The sequence below is a fragment of the Canis lupus genome, chromosome 4 (assembly GCF_011100685.1).
Source record: "Canis lupus familiaris isolate Mischka breed German Shepherd chromosome 4, alternate assembly UU_Cfam_GSD_1.0, whole genome shotgun sequence".
NCBI classification, from domain to species: Eukaryota; Metazoa; Chordata; class Mammalia; order Carnivora; family Canidae; genus Canis; species Canis lupus.
Genome location: NC_049225.1, coordinates 22,643,689 through 22,660,615, shown reverse-complemented (window position 1 = coordinate 22,660,615; position 16,927 = coordinate 22,643,689). Strand labels below are relative to the sequence as shown.

The window sequence follows — 16,927 nt, the reverse complement described above, 5'->3', positions numbered from 1 at the left end:
TGCTGCCATTTAGATTCTCTACTCCTGCCCCCACCCCCACCCCCAACTCCTGGACATTGCTCGGAGCCAAGCAAAGATCACTGGGTAGGCTAGTCTGACCTTGAGGCATTGGCGACTCTGAGAAGCTGCTAGAAATCTTCCAAAGTGTTTTAGAGGGCATTTCAGAGCAATAGTCTATGTCCCTTTTTGAACCAGAACTTGTTTGGGGGTGCTAAGCTGGAGACCACTGGGCTTGGATAGAGGCCCCTGGTCCATTTGGAGGCAAAGCACAGTGTATCACTTTGGTCAGTGGTGGCCTTGCAGCTGTCACATCGGGACACTGAGCAGAATGGACAAGTAGTACATTCCACAGCAGTCCTTGCTATGGAACAGCCAAAAGATCCTCCCAGCAGGCCTGAACATGCACAGCGGGAAAGATCCCTAGTTCTCTCCTGTGCGTGGCAACTGATTCGTCCTTCTGATGGAATCCAGGACAAGCAGGTGACTGAGCAAACTCTGCCTGTCTGACCAGGCTGGCCCACGTGATGGCCTTCTGGCCCCAGACAGATGTGCTGGGAAGGTTAAGCCACCTCTGCTTCCAGGCCTGGGTGTGGACCGGCAGCCCAGTTCTACACACTGAGCTCCTGATCTCTCAGAACTCCTAGTTGCTTCAGAGACTAAACAGTGTCCTAGAACAAAACTTCAGTCTAGAAGCCTCAGATTCCTGCTGTTGGAAGCGGCTTTTCCTCTCTGGCTGGAGACCCTTCCCATACGTCGTCACAGCCCATGGATGTCTATTCAGGTAAAAACGCCCCGGTATCTGCTGTGGGATCTGGGTTTCTGCATGTACCTAATTAGTAGGCCCAGACCTACATTCAATAGTATCTTCTCCACGTGCAGTGCCGAGGGCACTCCCTTCAGGGAGGCTGGGTCAGTAGCTAGGCTCTGCCTTGATGGAACCCAGTAGTGTCACCGGGTACTACAGCCTTGGTCTGAATGTAGAAGACCATCACCGTGGTGGGAGACTGGCTTGGTACCAAAGACCTCTGCTTTTTTTGTCTCTAGGTTCCTGAACCCTTGAGGAAACGTAGAAGGAACACTTGGGCCAGAGCCAATGGAAAGGACAAAAGTGTCAGAGGCCAAGAGTAAGTAGACCGGGCCCCGGACTATGTGTGCCACCCACTCCCCAGCTGTGAAGGTATGCCTGGAGGGCGGGAGCCCTCACACCGTAGTCTCTAGCTGAAGGAGGTTTATGCATGAGCCCATCCTCTAGAAAGGGGGTGGTGGCACATAACCTGTCACACATCCCTGCTTCTGGACTAGCCCAGGAGCCCTCTGAGGCAGGGGGATTGCAAATGAACCGGAAGAGCTAGGTCATGAAGGAGAAGGGTGGAATGGTGCTGAGAGTAGCAGTGTGGATCCCTGGGTGTCCTCTGACAAGGCTATGAAAAGCCTTTCTGTCCCCTCACTCTGTTCTCTGCTCAGAACCAGCATGCCCTGGCACCCTCGTGGTGAACCTTGCAGCTTGGGCCTAGCATGGAAGTAAGCTGGCCTTTTCGTGGTGGTCCTGACGTGGCCTTGAGAATGTTCTCCGTGTCTGAGGCAAAGGTTTTCCCAAGGGCACCAAGCCAGTAAGCATCTACCAGGACGCTTGGACTGTTGTCCTCCCTTAGATGCTCCTCCCCAGCTCTATTGCATCTATCCTGTGTGAACAGATACGGCCTGGTGAGTCCCTCTGCCAGTGGCTGGGGAAAGCACTGCCCCTTCAGTCCTAGTGGGAGGCAGCACCCATGTGCCACCACAGAAACCGTTATCTGGGTGAGCCTTTCCTGATGTCTCCATGTAGGCTGCAGACATGCGGCACAGGCTCCGTTGGTCAGATGGGTCTTGCCTGGATTTGGAATAGAAGCAACGAGGCAAGGTTTCCAGGACTTCAGAGGATGACTTCTCTCCGCGAGCTGACCATCGCAAGGGGCTCAGGTCCCGGCAGCAGGGGAAGCGGCCACGTCTATGTCCCGTCAGCAGTCCTGGCTATAGCATCTGGTGTTCCGTGGTGGGGGTGGAGGTGTCCTCGTGAGACCAGTCTGCTGGGGGACCTTGGAGCCCTATCCTCCAGCTCTCCTGAGGAGTATGCAAGCTACCTCCAGTCTCATCAGGGTCCATCTTTCTGCTTAAATAGCCAGGTTTGGTTTCATTGTTGTGACCAAGGACGCTGCCTGAGAAAATCCCAAGCTGGGCTGGCTGCAGGCACCAGACCTTGAGGGGAGTACAGCAGCATGCTGGGCCCATTGGGGCTAAAGGCAAGGATAGTCTGGCTGGTACAAAGGACTGAATCTCAGCCAGTGGCTCATGGAAACAAAATAGTTAATGAGAATGAGACCTCCTTAAAGCTGTCCAGTGACTATTCCAGCTCCATCTTGACTTGTCATGCTGTTCAAAGGAAGCGGTTTGTTACCCAAAGCCATGTTGTAGTGGATGCGCTCTTGCTGGGCCATACTTAGGGCTACTATCAGTAAGAAGCACAGTTCTTGGTGGACTGCTTCTACCTTTTTCTTTCCCCTCCCTGACAGCATGTTCTAGGTTTGCTACAGCTTTGGTGAGGACAGGAGAAGCTCTTTTTTGAGTGGCACCCAGAGCATGAGTTGCCAGAACAGGGTGTGGTTGGGCAGCTCTAGCCCTTGGCTCCCATCTTAGAAGAATATTGGTGTCTAAGTGTCTGTGGTGAGTTGGGATGCTCTATGGAATTCCTGAAAAGCCCTAATCAGAATTTCTGGAGGCCCCTAGGGTTTGAACAAATCTGCGCTGCCTTCTGTAAGCAACTGCTTTTGAACTGGCACTTGACCTGCTTCGTTGGTCCCTGGTGGAAAGGGAATACTGCCTATGTGAGCCAGGTGGTAACTGATGTACCCAGCCACCACTGAGCATGTCCAGTGGTCCATCAAATAGAAGTCTTAAGATCTAGGACCCAAGTAGATCCTAAGAAAACCTATAAACTACATGAACAGTTGGCTACCAGAGCAGGACTGAAACGGATAATACTCACTTATCCTTCAATCTGTACTTGTAACTCCTGGAGAAAACCTAAATCCTACAAGTAGTGCCAGAAAAATCTGGTATCAAATGGGTATGGACTATAGCATTCTAGCCTCACTCAAGGTGACCATGAAGGACCCTGTGGGGGCATCTTCAGAACAAGTAGGACTTTGGGCAGGACACTTCTCTTTTTTTTTTTTTTCTTTTTTTTTTTTTTTTGCCTAGGAAGGCACATGGTCTAAAAGATCTATTTGGATCTGTTGTCAGATGCTAAGCATGTGCCTGACTGGTCATGGACCTAAAAGGCAGCAAGACTATGATTGGTGACCAGAAGTTTAAGGGAAGAGTCTATTGGGTCCATTCTAAGGATTCAAGCACCACTTTGGAGGAAGCTCTCCATCAGGTGAGCTAGGTAGTCTGCCCTTATACAGGTCAGCCTCCCTTCCTGCCCCCACTGCCGGGTGCTCCAGTGCCAGCTTAATGGACTCCTGAAGTGCTATGGGGGCAAGGTCAAGGCCATGTAGAGGACTACTGAGCTTCTCACAAAGGCTGAACTGGCAGCTAAGAGACCAGCTTGCCAGTGACAGTAATCCTGGACCCCTGGGAAAAAAACCCTTAATCCCGGGAAGGCAGCCAGCTACGTGATGGTGGGTTCCTTCACTGGAATCCTACCACAGAGCAGGGTGGCTATTTGCTTCTGCCAGAACAGATAGTGTTGTATTTCTACTCTTCCCCCCACACAAGAAGGTACATTTAAACTACTCATGAATTTGGATGTAACATCCAACTTTGTCCTCGTGCTGCATAGCACTTGACGAAGGAACTTGTTTCTCAGCCTAAATTGATAAGCTGAAGCCCCTGGAATCCTCCGACTTCAGCATGTGTGGTCTTCCAGCAGTAGCTGGCCTTTAAGACCTTGGAATAACCTGTTGAAAACGCCCATCATAGTACCATGAGAGTCATTGCCTGAGGGGCTAGAATACTGTCCTAGAGGGTGTAATATGTGTTCTAAACCAGCGATGAAGATGGTGTTTCCCAAGTTGCTGGACTATTTGGATTCAGATGCAACGTGGTAGAAGCAAATGTGGCACTTGTCACCATAGAACCATCCAAGGTTCTACTCCTAAAACTTGAATGCCCTGCCTGGGTTTCTGGGCTGCTCGTATAGAGGCCTGAGCGATTAGAAGAAAGATGGACTCTACCAGAAGAGTGTCCTTTCTCAATGGAAGTTGAGGTGAACAGCCTCTGGCGTTACCTTGCTACTTGGAGTGGACAAATAAAGGGTGGTGGGGGCTGGTTTCTAACGTTGGCTGGGGTAGCCGAGTGTTAAAACAAGATCCCCATCCAGTCAGTGCAGGAGGGGTGGGGGGAAAGCAAAATCCAACCGAGGGAACTTCCTGACAAAACTAAGTGCTCAGGTGGGGTAGCAGGCTCCAGCAGCCTTACACTAGGAGTGCTACCAAGGGTATAATCCTGTTTGGATCATTCCACCATCACTGTCATCTAAGTGATGCAGTCAGCTGGAGTTTTAGAGTAAGGGAAACAATGGAGTTGGTTTTAGAAGATGGATCCAAATAACCTTAGCCTTGTAGCCTTTCTCATAAAGGTCCTGAACAAGGATCTGCATTTATCCCCCTTAGTGTGGGACCAGTGTCTACCTCTTATAGGTGGTGTGATGGATATGGACTGTACAGTCTAGTCCATAAGTCACAACATCTGACAGGATAGAGCTCCTCTTACATTGGATTATAGCAGAGTGTGTAGCCAACATGGCTGTTCTGGGACTGGGGGGTGGCATTTGGGGTAACAATGGCCTCCTACTTGAAGTATGGGAGGAAAGTGGATATTGATGTTGGGTGGTAAAAGGGCTAGACTTAGTGAACACTTACTATCTGCTGTGAATTTAAACCTCCATCTGGGTATCTCCCTTCCAGATGCATCCACATCTTCCCACCCAGAGATGAAAGTATCTTAAACTTGCTTTCTCAGCTAACCTTGCAGTTCATGCTCGGTGGTGGTAGCAGTGGGATCTTAAAAGCAGTTCTAGGCTGGGATTTTTGGATGATATTTCTGGCTAAGCCTTGTTCTCTGATGCTGAGTGATTATTTGGGCTTACATAGGTCCCTAATAAATTCTGTGCTTAAATCCATCTGTTTCTGGTTGATATAGCTAATATGGAACAACACTTAAGATGCTCCTGCTAGGTGTTCTCTGGCTTTGACTAAGCACTGGCTCCGTTCTCTAAACGGGCTGCAGGCGAGCCTGCCCCTTCAAGCCTGTGTACCCACTGGCTCTTACCTCCAACACCAGCTCCCCTTCATCGGCTATCTAACCTGGATGCCTACACATGGGCCACATCTGTAGGATCAGGGTTATGCCTGTTTGTAAACCTTCTCCTATGGGTATTTGACCTTACTTGGTCTTGAAACAGGAAGGCTACCTTCAGAGTCTCCTGTCCTGATCTTGTACCCAAGGTACAAGGTGTTCAGAACCCCTCCTGACCACTGGGCTCAGAACCCTAATTGTCCTTCACCTTTCACCTGGAGAAAGCACACTGGGGTGTACATGAAGTGGATATCCCTTTGTCCCTGATGGTTCTGGGTTTCTGGACCCAGGGGCCTTATTTCCTGTGCATCTACCGGATGGCTCAAATCCTGGCTGGTAGATGCTGAGCCCGTCTCCTAACCCAGAATGGGAGAGATAGTTTAGTCTGACCCTTCGCCCTTTCCAGGGCTCCTGGGAGCTGTGGGCAGCCCAAGCACTAAGAATTCAGGTTGTGTGTGTGTGTTTTCCCCCCCCCCCCCCCCTCCTTCCCAGGAGCACTGGGATCCTGCCAGACTGACTTCTCCCTTTACGCTGGGGTCTTATTCTTTCAAACTAACAACCACCTCTGTGGGGTATGGCTGGATTTGACCACTCCTATTGATGACTTTGAATGCTAGGTGGGGTAAAAGATCACCAAGTGAATTCAAGAGCTGGTGTGAACTTGATGTGCCAGACTTGGAATAAAGGCTTAAGTTAGAATGCTGAATAATAGCTGTCTTGTAGACCCAGAGGTAGGGAAAGTCCTGCACAAATTCTCACTGCTTGCCCTTAAGTCTACCCTAGGTTACTGCAAGAGCTCCCTAACTGGTCTCATTGGTTCCCACTCTCAATACCTGCTAGCTGTTGGCCATATTTCCAGCATAGTTCTTCTAAACACCACTGTGGCTCTCCCTGGTGGAACCTGTGGCCCCCGGTGGGACGCAGTTGCCGTGTTCAGAAAGGCCCTGGTTACCTTCCAGTAACTAGTTCTCTCAAACCTCTCTCCTGCCTCTGTGCCTTGTTGGGCTGTCCTTTCTGCCTAGAACCCAGGGAAGCCCTGATCCCAAGGAGGTAGGAACGGCAATGCCTACCCTCGGTTGCGTGTGGAGTTTAGGAAGACCAAATCCCCTCCTTCAGATTGAGGAAGCCAACTGGCAAAGCCTTCCCTGTGGCCCCAGTCTTGAGAGAGCTTCTCAGGCTCCCAAGTGTCTACTATGCTCATGGAGACTCCTGAGGGTGGCGAGGAATAAAATGCCCTTAATCAAGAGAAGGGCCCCAAGGTGACTACAAATCATCTGACACTTAGGGTGCTCCTAACTGCTTCATATGCACTAACCCATCCTATCCTCCCGACAGCACCATGGGAAGTACTATGGTCTCATAAACGAGGAAACAGGCCTGGAGAGGTTAAGCAACTTAAATCCTCTATATAGCTGAGGAGTGATAGTGCCAAGATCGGATTTCAGATGGCTTAGTTCTAGTTATTAGTGCTCTTGGAGAAGCAGAACCAATAGGATATATATAGTCCCTTTATTTTGAGGGACTAGTGCACACAATTATGGGGATGGGACAGTCCCATGGCTTGCCAACTGGGGACTCTGTATAGCTGAGGGCCCGAGACCTGGGGGAGTAGATGGTTGCTAGTCCTGCTCAGAGTCTAAAGGCCTAAGAACCAGGAGTGCCTACTGTCCAAGGCCAGGAGACGGCCATTGCTAGGTGAAGCAGACAGAAAGCTTACCCTTCCTCTGCCTTTTTCTTCTCAGACCTTGAGGGGTTGAATGATGCCCATTGGTGAGGGTGACAGCCTTTAGTCTACAGATTTCAAAGGCTGACCTATCCTGGAAACCACCTCATGGGCACACCCGGAAATGTTTCACCAGCTATCTAGGCATCCCTTAGCCCAGGCAAGCTGGCATAAAATCAGCTATCATGGGCATCTACTTCCTCCAATATGAATTCAAACATCTAGCCCTGTTGATAGAATTTTACAGTGAATACCCGTGTAGTAACGTTTCAAGCTTGTTTGATCATGTAGCCATGTGCCCCCCCCACCTCCCTCAGTCTTGTTTTGATGCATTTAGGGATAAGTTGTAGATGTTTGTACACTTCCCCTAAATATTAACTAGAATTTAATATTCTTTTGATGTAAAATTGACCTGAGCCAGGCTCTTTCTGCATACAGGTAGCACAAAACAGACTAAGCAGTTGTTTTGCAAACATTTGCTGAATGGGAGGTTTTGGGGTTATGCAGATGGTTACTTTCCTGTGTCCCCAGTCCCAAGAGAGCCTCTTCCCCCCCCTGCCCTGCCTCCTACACACACACTAAAAGAATTCGCTGAGCACAAAACTGAGCAACACTCAGGAGCATGCAAGTACAGTGGAAGCCGGAGAATGAATCCACCCACAAGGGTGGGGGGGGGTATCGGGGAAGGCTTCACAGAGGAGGTGTTGGGTAGAGTTTTAAAGACTGGCAACTAGTGAGGATGGGTCCCTCAGGTGGAGTGACCTGCTGGCCCAGCCTGTCCTCTAAGGTCGTCCAATCAACCCTGTTCTTGCTGGGTCCTCAGTCGGGGGGGAGGGGGGCACCCATGCCTCCCAGCCTGTGCAAAAGCAGGGAGATGTGAACCAGGGTGCCTCACACAGCTGCAGGTGGCCAGCTGTGATGAGCACATAAAATGGATTTTTCATCACTATAACAAATCACAAACTTAGTGGCTTAAAATGCTATTTTCTTGTGGCCCTAGAGGTCAGAAGTCAGTAACAGGTGTGACTGGGCTAAAATGTAGTGTTGACGGGCAGTCTCTCTAACAGAGACCCTCTTGCCTGGCCGCCTCCTGCATCTGTGGGCTTCCTGCATCCCGGGGCAAGGGGTGCCTCTCAGTCTTGAAGGCTGGCAGTGGCTGGACTGTCTTTCTTGCGTGCCTGTCTCTGATACTGCCTCCATTGTCACTTCTGACTTCTCTCCCTCCTTCACTTCTAAGGACCCTAGCGATGACGTTGGGCTCACCCAGATAATCCCGATATTCTCCCCCACCTCAAGATCCTTAATCGCATCTGCAAAGTGCCTTTGGCCAAGTGAGGTGACACCATCATGGTCCCAGGGATCAGGATAAGGACCTCTTTGGAGGGGCACTGGGGGGCAGGGACTGTCAGGGCAATGGAGCTAGGCTTGGCCCTGAGGTTTTTGGGAGGCGACAGCCTAGGATGGACTTGGAGGGAGGAAGGACTAGATGGAGAAGGAGGTACCCCCAAGCCCCATGCTGGTCTTCCGTGCCTGTTGGCTTGGCATAGAGGAGCCCCCAGGAAGAATGTGTGAACAAAGGGTGAAGTGAGCTGGGGGGGCAGGGGGAGGCGTGCAGAGAGCAGCCTCTCTGCCAAACCAGCTCTACCTGGGAGGGAGCCGGGGACTGCAGCAGGAGGGGGGTGCTTCTCTTGAGACACCCTAGCGCGGCGCCCCTCTCCACGCAGCGTGAGGGTTAAGACAAGTCTATTACTGTTTCCTTGTCACTCTGTCACCCATCCAATGACCATCGATAGTAGTTGAATGAGAATTGATGGGGAGATAGATTTAATTAACCCTGGTGTCAGCAGCTGCTGGGCTACCCGTTTGCGTGTTAATAGAGCGGCTGCTGGCCCTCTCCCGGGCTTTGCTGGCAGCCCAAGGCCAGCGGAGCAATTGGGCTTGTCAGCAGAGGTGGTCCGGCAGAGGGAAGTGGGGGCTCAGCCGGGGCCGGCCCTCCTCTTCCGAAAGCAGGCAGTCACCTTGTCAGCCTGACTGCCCCCTGGCTCTGCTCTCTTGTCTAGAGCTCCAAGCAGGGTGAGGGCCCAGAGCCCACTGCAACCCCCCTAAATCTGGCCCCATTCTTCTAAGATTTTAATTCCACACAGTGTCATTAGTTTCAAGTGTACTGGCCCATATTGGTGCCACCCCCACCAGCGCTGGCCTGTGCCTTCTGCTGGGCTGTGTCCTACCTGCCCCTGTGTGGGCTTTAACTTCAGTCACCAAATGGGAGCACAGCCAAGGAGGGCCTATGGGACGTGGTGCCCCTGCTCAGCTGTCCAGTTTAGAGTGACAGTGAACCCCATCTTCCCATTCTGTAAGAGGAGGGCTTGGACAAGTGGCAATCCTGATGGGCAGCCAGCCACTGGGACCACTGATCTGCACTCCTCTGACACTGCCTCCTGCCACAGGATCCCACTGAGGGTGATCAGTAATGAGGGGACACCAGGGTAAGGACTCTGTCCTTTGTACTCTCATGGGCAGGGAACTCTGAGGACAGGCACCTTGCTGGCTTTGCCATGACCGTGTGCCTAGCACAGAGTAGGTGCTCCGTGATATTAAATAGATGCTTCCTCTGCCCCGGGACTGAATGTGGAGGCCTGTGGGCCCCCCAGGAAGACCCAGCCTGTGGTCACAGCCCAGAGGAGACTGGCTGCCTTGGAAGGGAGAGTCCAGTCTTAGCAAGTCCACTGAGGGCTCCACCCTCCGTGGCTCTGTGACCTTGGGCAAGTCACTTCAGTCCTCAGAGTTTGTGTGTGGGCACAAAAGTAGTCTGTCTCGCAGGGGTGACCCTGGATTCAGTGAAATGGGAAATGGGCCGGGACCTGGACACATGCTTGGTGGGTATCAGCCCTGTGTTCCCGGGGCTGACAGGAGAGGGCTCTGGAGCCTGGAATCCAGAGGTCACCCAGGCCACTCCTGATGCGGGGGGATCTGCTCATCCTGGGCGTCACAATAGGTGTCACCTCTGCACCAACCGTGAGCGGCGTTTGAGGATTGACAGGCTGCTAAATACAGAAATACTCCCGCATCCTGTGACTTCGGCCTGGGGCCCTGCTCTCTAGGTGGAGGGGGCAGGCCCGTGGTTCCCAGGGGCCCCTGCTCCCGGGGGTGGCCGGGCACCCAGGAGGGCCCGAGCAGACCGCGGGCGGGTGTGCAGGCCCAGCCACGTGGGCAGCCAGCCACCCCGTGTCCCGTCTGGCGGTTTCCATCCTCGCTTCACACCTCCACTGCCTTTCATTTTCAGCTCTGATTGGTTTTCTTGTCTTAACACGTCCCGCAGGCCCCGTCTTTGACCCCGGCGATGGATTCGGTGCTCCCTGGGACTCCAGCTGCCAAGCGCGTCTGGAGCCGCGGGGGTCGGGGAGGGGGACACGGTGGCGGAAATTATCCTCTGTGTTCCAGGCTCCGTCCCCAGAGCCGGGAGCGGGAAGGGAGGTGGGGACTGTCAGGCTCTGTCCCGAGCCAGGGATTTTCCCTCTGTGGGTCCCCAGGCTCCCTCCGGCCAAGGGAGCAGTGCTTATGGGCTGCTCATCTCCCAGATGCCAGGTCCGAGTCCTCGGATAAATGGGGCATTGATTTTCCTTCATCGCTCTGGAAGTGCCTGCTGCCCAGGTGCCTGCTGCTGCCCGGGCCTCGAGGACGAGCCAAGAGCAAGTGCTACGTTGTCGCTGCCCTGCTGGGCCCCGACGGAGCCAAACGGAGCCCTCCATCCGGGTTCTTGTGCAGAACGTGGTAGAGGACAGGTCGAGGGGGGCTGTACCCCAGCCACGGGGATGGGGTATTTGGGCCCTTCAGCTGTTTGCTGTGCCCAGTGCCTCATGGTCATTTAGGCACATCCACGTGTTCATTTTTTAAACAGGTGTCTGTGGTTGCTGCCTGTGAGCCTGGAGACCAGGGGGCTGGTCAGACGTGGGAGGGAGGGCCTTTAAGGTGTCATGTTCTGTCCTTCCTCCCCACCCCCCCCACCCCCCCCCACCCCCCGCCCCAGCTCCCCTACCAGCTTTGTGGTGGTCAATTTGTCCTTCCTCAAGCTTCAAAGTTTGTAACAAATAGGTTGTTGTCACAGATGAAACCATGCAATGATAAAGGGAGCAGTTGGTATGATTTGATACACAGGTTCATTATACATTTGTTATGGATTGATTGTCTGTGGTCCCCTCCTTCGCACTTCCTTTTATTTTTAAAACAAAATTTTAAAGATTTTTAAAATTTATTTATTCATGAGAGATACAGAGAGAGAGGCAGGCCCCATTCAAGGAGCCCGATGTGGGACTCAATCCTGGGTCTCCAGGATCACGCCCTGGGCTGAAGGCAGGTGCTGAGCCTCTGAGCCACCCAGGTGTCCCCACTCCTTCCCACTTCCTAAGTCCTCACCCCCAACATGGCTGTATTTGGAGCTGGGGTTTCTAGGGAAGAAATTAAAGGTGAAATGGGTTCATAAGGCTGGGGCCCCGATCCTATGGAGAACTAGTGTCCTTACAAGAAAAGATGCCAGAGAACTTGGGTCCTGCCCCCACAGCTCCTTGCACGCACGTAGTGAGGAAAGGCTACGGTGAGAACACGTGCAGAAAGGGGGCATGTGCAAGCCAGGAGGAGCGCTCACCAGGAACCGACTCAGCAACGCCTTGAGCTCAGACTTCCAGCATCCAGAAGTGGGAGAAAATAAAGGTCTGTTGTTTAGACCACCTGGCCTATAGTATGTTGTCATGGCAGCCTGATCTAAGACAATAGTGTGTGTGTGTGTAAACAGGATCGTGTGTTACCCTGTATCTTGCTGTTGAGGTGCTAGGAGCTTGTAGGCATCACTCACTCTGCTGGTTGTCTTACAGTGAGGAGAAAGCCACATGCACAAACACCCCTTGTGCTCTGGGCACATGCATCTCACACCCCCCAGGAGCACATGCTGTACTTTTGCCCTCCTTGTTCGGACATGACTCCTCTCTCTGCTCATCCATCGTTCAGGCCCTGTGCGTGTGGGAAGAACCCCTCTGGGGGTCATCAGGAGCCCAAATTCTTCTAACTCTGCCACCAACTGGCAGTTTGGCATTGGGCAAGCTGCTCCCCCATTCTAGCCTCAGCTTCCCCACCCGTGAAGACGTCCGTGCTGACGGACCACCATTCGTTTACAGGTGTGTCCCTGACAGGTAGGGGCCTGTGAGGGTGTTGCCCACAGGTGAGCAGGCCCAGCCGGATCCCAGTGCCTGGCAGTGCAAGCTGTGGGGTGAGGCAGGGAGTCACTGATGCAGCTCCCAGTGCACGAGGAGGAAGCAGCTGGCCCCCTGCCTCGAGTCCATCTGAAGGCGAGGTGACCTCCCCCCCCTCCACAATCTGGCAGCTGCTCTGAGCAGCGTTGCCTCCTATGTTGGGCCAGAGGAGTGAGTCTGATGACCTCTAGACCAGTTCTTCCTCTAGCTGTGGGACTTCTAGAAAGCTCTTCTGATATTCATTTAATTCATCCTTCAAGCTGGGATGTTGATGACGCATAGCGTGCGGGGTGCTTATAAAAGTGCTTCAGAAATGACACACTGTACAGTGGGATTTGGGCATTTCATTCTTTTCAGAACCTGAGGCAGCGGAGCCAGGGCCTCCCCTAGAATCTAGTTGGCTCATCTCCTCCCTGCTGCAGGGCCTCCAGCAGAGCCTGCGATAATCACCAAGGCCCTGGGCCCAGCCCTCACACGGAGGCCACGCTCAGGACTGGGGATGCCCCTGAGTGGCCACACAGGCTCCTCCCTCCTGGGGCCCTGGGCCTAACCCGAGAGGCCAGCAACACACCTTTGAGTTTGCAGAGAACCTAGAAGGGTGAGTTGTGCTGTTCTGAGCACCCAGCCTCTAGAAACTCTAGAAAGGGAAGGGCAGGGAGGCCAAGACATCTTCCTGGAGGAGGGAGCACTGAGCTAGGGCTGGAGGGATGAAGAGGGGGCTCCAGGTGGGAGTGGGGGAAGCAAGCACATTGTCCCAGCTCGCTTGGAAGTAGAAGTATGCTCTCAGAGCTGAATGGGGAGAGGCTGTTCTTCAAGCCCTGGGATCTCGGGGACCTCAGGCTTGGGGGGCTGGGCTGGCAGCTGCCCCTCAGCAGGGCTATCCCTCTATTGCTGATGCAAATGGGCTATGCCTTGTCCCTATGCCCTGGCCCTCGGCCACCCTCTTCCAGAAAAGGCAGTGGTCCTCCCCTGCCTCGTCTGGGCCACCTGCACAGATCTGGCCAGAGAGCCACAGTCCAAGCCCACAGGAAATGGCTAACATTAGTGGGTAAGAGCTAGCAGCAAAAGTGTATCACTTAGATGAGCTACCTGCAGGAACAGCTAAAAGCACTACACGGGCAGCATCCAGGCAGCTGCACATAGGGGGGGCGGGGGGCTCCGGGAAGGAGGCCACTCTCATTAAAGCCTGTCAGTGGTGATTTTTTTTACTCCAAAAATGAAAAAATTGCTTTTTAACAAATCCTTCCCATCATACTGGAAGGCCGTCTCCTGGCATGCTGTCCTTGGGACACACGGGGTGGGCGATGGTTTGGGAGGGTTCCTCTGAGTCTCCCATGGCTGATGACAGTGGGGCATGTTGTTCCTCCCCTGAGCTTGTGGCCACTGTGGCAGAAGCGGGTCCTGTGGGCTCCTCGGCCCTAAATCCTGATCAACAGAGCGGAAGCCCAGAGCTCTGGCTCTTCAGGGAGCCTGGGCCAAGCTGGGACCCGGGAGCACTAAATGTGTGCCCCAAGCCACCCGGCCTGGCTTGGGTCCTGGCTTTCCACAGGCCAGCCCGGCTCATCCTGGGTGAGTTACAGAACCTCTCACTGCTGTCTCAGTCTCACCCGGGGTGAAACGGGACTGCTGACACTACCCCCTCTCAGCTTTTCCCCGGAGGCATGAAAAGCACCCTGCCTATGTAGACATGGAGCCTGGCACGCGAGAGGCAGTTGACACATGCAGGCCATTTGGGATCTGGATTTCTGTTGTGCCCAAGATTGTGAATCTGAGAAACCACCAGGAGCTGACACCGATGCAAGTACATGAGGGTTTATTTACAAGCTCGAGCTTGGGTCCAAGTGTACTCCACACAGCAGAGCAGGGGCTTGGACCCCGAAGTGGGTTACAGCTGGGTTTTTTATGGGCTGGTCTAGGGGATCTTCAGAAGGGGTGGAGGAATTTTTTCCATTCCAATATGGGGGAAAGGGTGGGGGGAGTTTCTTAAGATCTGATATGGGATTCTCTGCCGAGGGCATTCTGAGCTCTGTTGTCTTTCTGATATGGGATTCCCTGCTGAGGACATTCTGCAGTTTTTCCTGTAAAGTTCAGCTCTTATTCCCAGGGGCCTAAGATGGCTGTACTTGTGCTAATGCTAAACTTCAGGTGGAATGGCCTTAGTTTTCTCAGCCTCCACATTTTGGTGCTGCAAGCGTTTATAACATGCTGGGATGCTAGTTGCTGGACACAGAAGGAATCTGAAAGATCACCTCCATCTCGTACAGAGAAAGCAGGTTCTGAAAGCCAGAGACAAAGGAGCCTGAGAAAAGGCCACAAAGTGCTTCTCAGTCCTCCTCCCCCCAGCAAACGGGGTGGGGGGGGACAGGGATCCTGGGGAGTGACTTCAGAGGCAGGGCAGGTCTGGGCCCCTGGGACAGTGGTGGAAGGGAGGAGAGCGGGAAGCAGGAAGCAGATGCCGGGGGAGGGTGGAAGCTGTGGTGGGAGAGGAGGTAGCTGGGTTGCCCCCTCCATTCAAAGGGCGCTGCTCTGGGCTTCAGAGCGGAACGTGGGACAGGAAGCGTCTGTGAGGCAGGAAGCGGCTGGAGGTGTCATGTGTCAGGCCGCTGGCTGTAGGCCTGGAAGCTGGCTGGGCGAACAGACCTTCCTGGGTGACCGTACCCTCAGAGGTATTCCTGAGGGCAGTGGGTATCCAGAGCCCTAGGGCTGCGTGGTGACTGTGCCGCAGCTAGGCTGTGCCTGCTGGGGACTAGGGTGTGTGGTGTGTGGTTCCCATGACAAGTGAATTCTGAGGTCCCGATGCATCCTGAACACCAGTGTGCTCTGCGGCCCTGGGTGTGTCGCATGATATGAATGAGGCCTGAAGGGACAAGAAGATGGGAGTTTTTTTGTTTTTTGTTTTTTCCCAGAAGTCAGCTCCTCTCCCAGCCAGCCCTACCCCAACACATCCCCAGTCCAGACTGCTCGAGGGAGCTCTGTGCCTTGGTCCCCCTAAGGAGATCTGAAGGTCCCTGATGCTGGGGACCTCTTCTCTGACTGTGCTCGTATCAGGTCCCAAAATGACTTTGCGACTCCCGGATGGTGGGTAAGGACGAGAGGATGTGTCTGAGAAGCACAATGGGGGATCCAGGATTTCTATTTAGGGGCAGCAAGGTGTCAGGGAAGGAGCCCAGGCCTCATCCTGAGGCTGCATTTGCATTTGAAGGTGACCTTGAAGTTTCATAGAGTCCAAAGCTACAGCCAGGTGATCTGTTCCAGCCTTGCTCTGGGGCCAGAAGTGGCTGGGCAGCTTCCCACCTGGGCATGGTCTTTGACTCCTGGGCAGTCTGCTGTCTAGAAAATTCTCTGTGAGCTCAGTTTTCCTCTTTGTAATTGTACCAGCTGGATCTCGTTGGGCCAGCTGGAGCCAAAAGGCATCCATCTGCTGTCTGTCCTCAGGACAGCCCTGCCACAGTTAGCATCCGTAGTGTGTCCCCTGGGGTCTGCTCCAGGTGAATGTCCTGCTCGCAATGAGGACAGCATGGAGCAGAGCAGAAACAGCTCAGACTCTTCTTCCACAACCAGGCACATCTGGAATTTGCGTGTCTTTTTCCCCTTAGACTACTGCTTTTAACCAGTATTTCTCCCAAGCTCTGCTTATTCAATACCCCTCCCCGCAAAGTGCAGGATTTTACATTTACCCTCTTAACCCGGTTATAAGCTGCTGGTATCTTTTTGTATCTCGATTCCAACATCCCATTGTATTAGCTTTGTCTCCTAGCCTATGTCTTCTGTAAATCTGATAAGTAGCCTTCTGTGCCTTTATCCAAGCCACTGATAAGAGCATTAAACAAGACGTGGTCAAGTTCAGAGAAAGCCCACTAGCCTCTAGAGAGCCCTCCAATTTGATATTGATTCATTAATTAGTCTCCTTGGACATAGTTGTTCAAGCAGCTATGGATCTGGCTGGCATCATCCACAGGGAAGTCTGAGTCTTTATCAAGTGTCCTCCTCGAACCCAGAAATTCTAGGAATATAGCAGTCCTCTGATTTATCTGTCCCGGACCCAACAAAGGTGGGCACTGAGAGGGTGTAGGCATGACCTTCTCCTGGCCAATCCAGGCTGGTTCCTGATACCTGTGTGCCTTTTGATAATTGTTTCCAAATCAGCTGCTAGTGACCAGTGTTCGGTTGGAACTAGCATAAAATTAATTTGTCTAACATTTCTGGAATCTTTCTTTTCTTTGGAAAACTGGGATGTTTATTGACTTCCTTTTGTCCGTCTTTAGTTTTCCCTGATTTGTTAAGAATTTCCATTTCAGGTTCTGGAAACATATCTGCTGGTTCTTCTAGAAGCTTCAAAAATAACTTTCTCATGCTCTCAGGTGAACTTGTTTAAAGCTGCTCGCTGCCTGAACACCGTAAAGAAAAAAACGTCTTTGTGTTTGGCTATATAAACATCATATCTATGAAAAAATACCTCTCCAAAATAAAAACCAATTACAAATACATTTGCCACAAATATGACACAAAACTAATTTTTCTATCATACAAGCAGCTTTTAAAAATCAATAAAAAGGAGTAGAAAATGAGTAGAGGATATGAATAAACATTCTATAGAAACAAGAAATACCAAAGGCCAATAAAC

General features: G+C 52.5%; 1 long non-coding RNA gene across 1 annotated transcript; it reads left to right on the top strand.

Moving 5' to 3' along the window:
• The first annotated feature begins 527 nt into the window (after positions 1-527).
• On the top strand, positions 528-1,731 carry LOC119871626. The gene is made up of 3 exons (XR_005357586.1): positions 528-781; positions 1,045-1,124; positions 1,465-1,731. It is a non-coding gene; the product is annotated as an uncharacterized LOC119871626 (long non-coding RNA).
• The last annotated feature ends 15,196 nt before the right edge of the window (positions 1,732-16,927 follow it).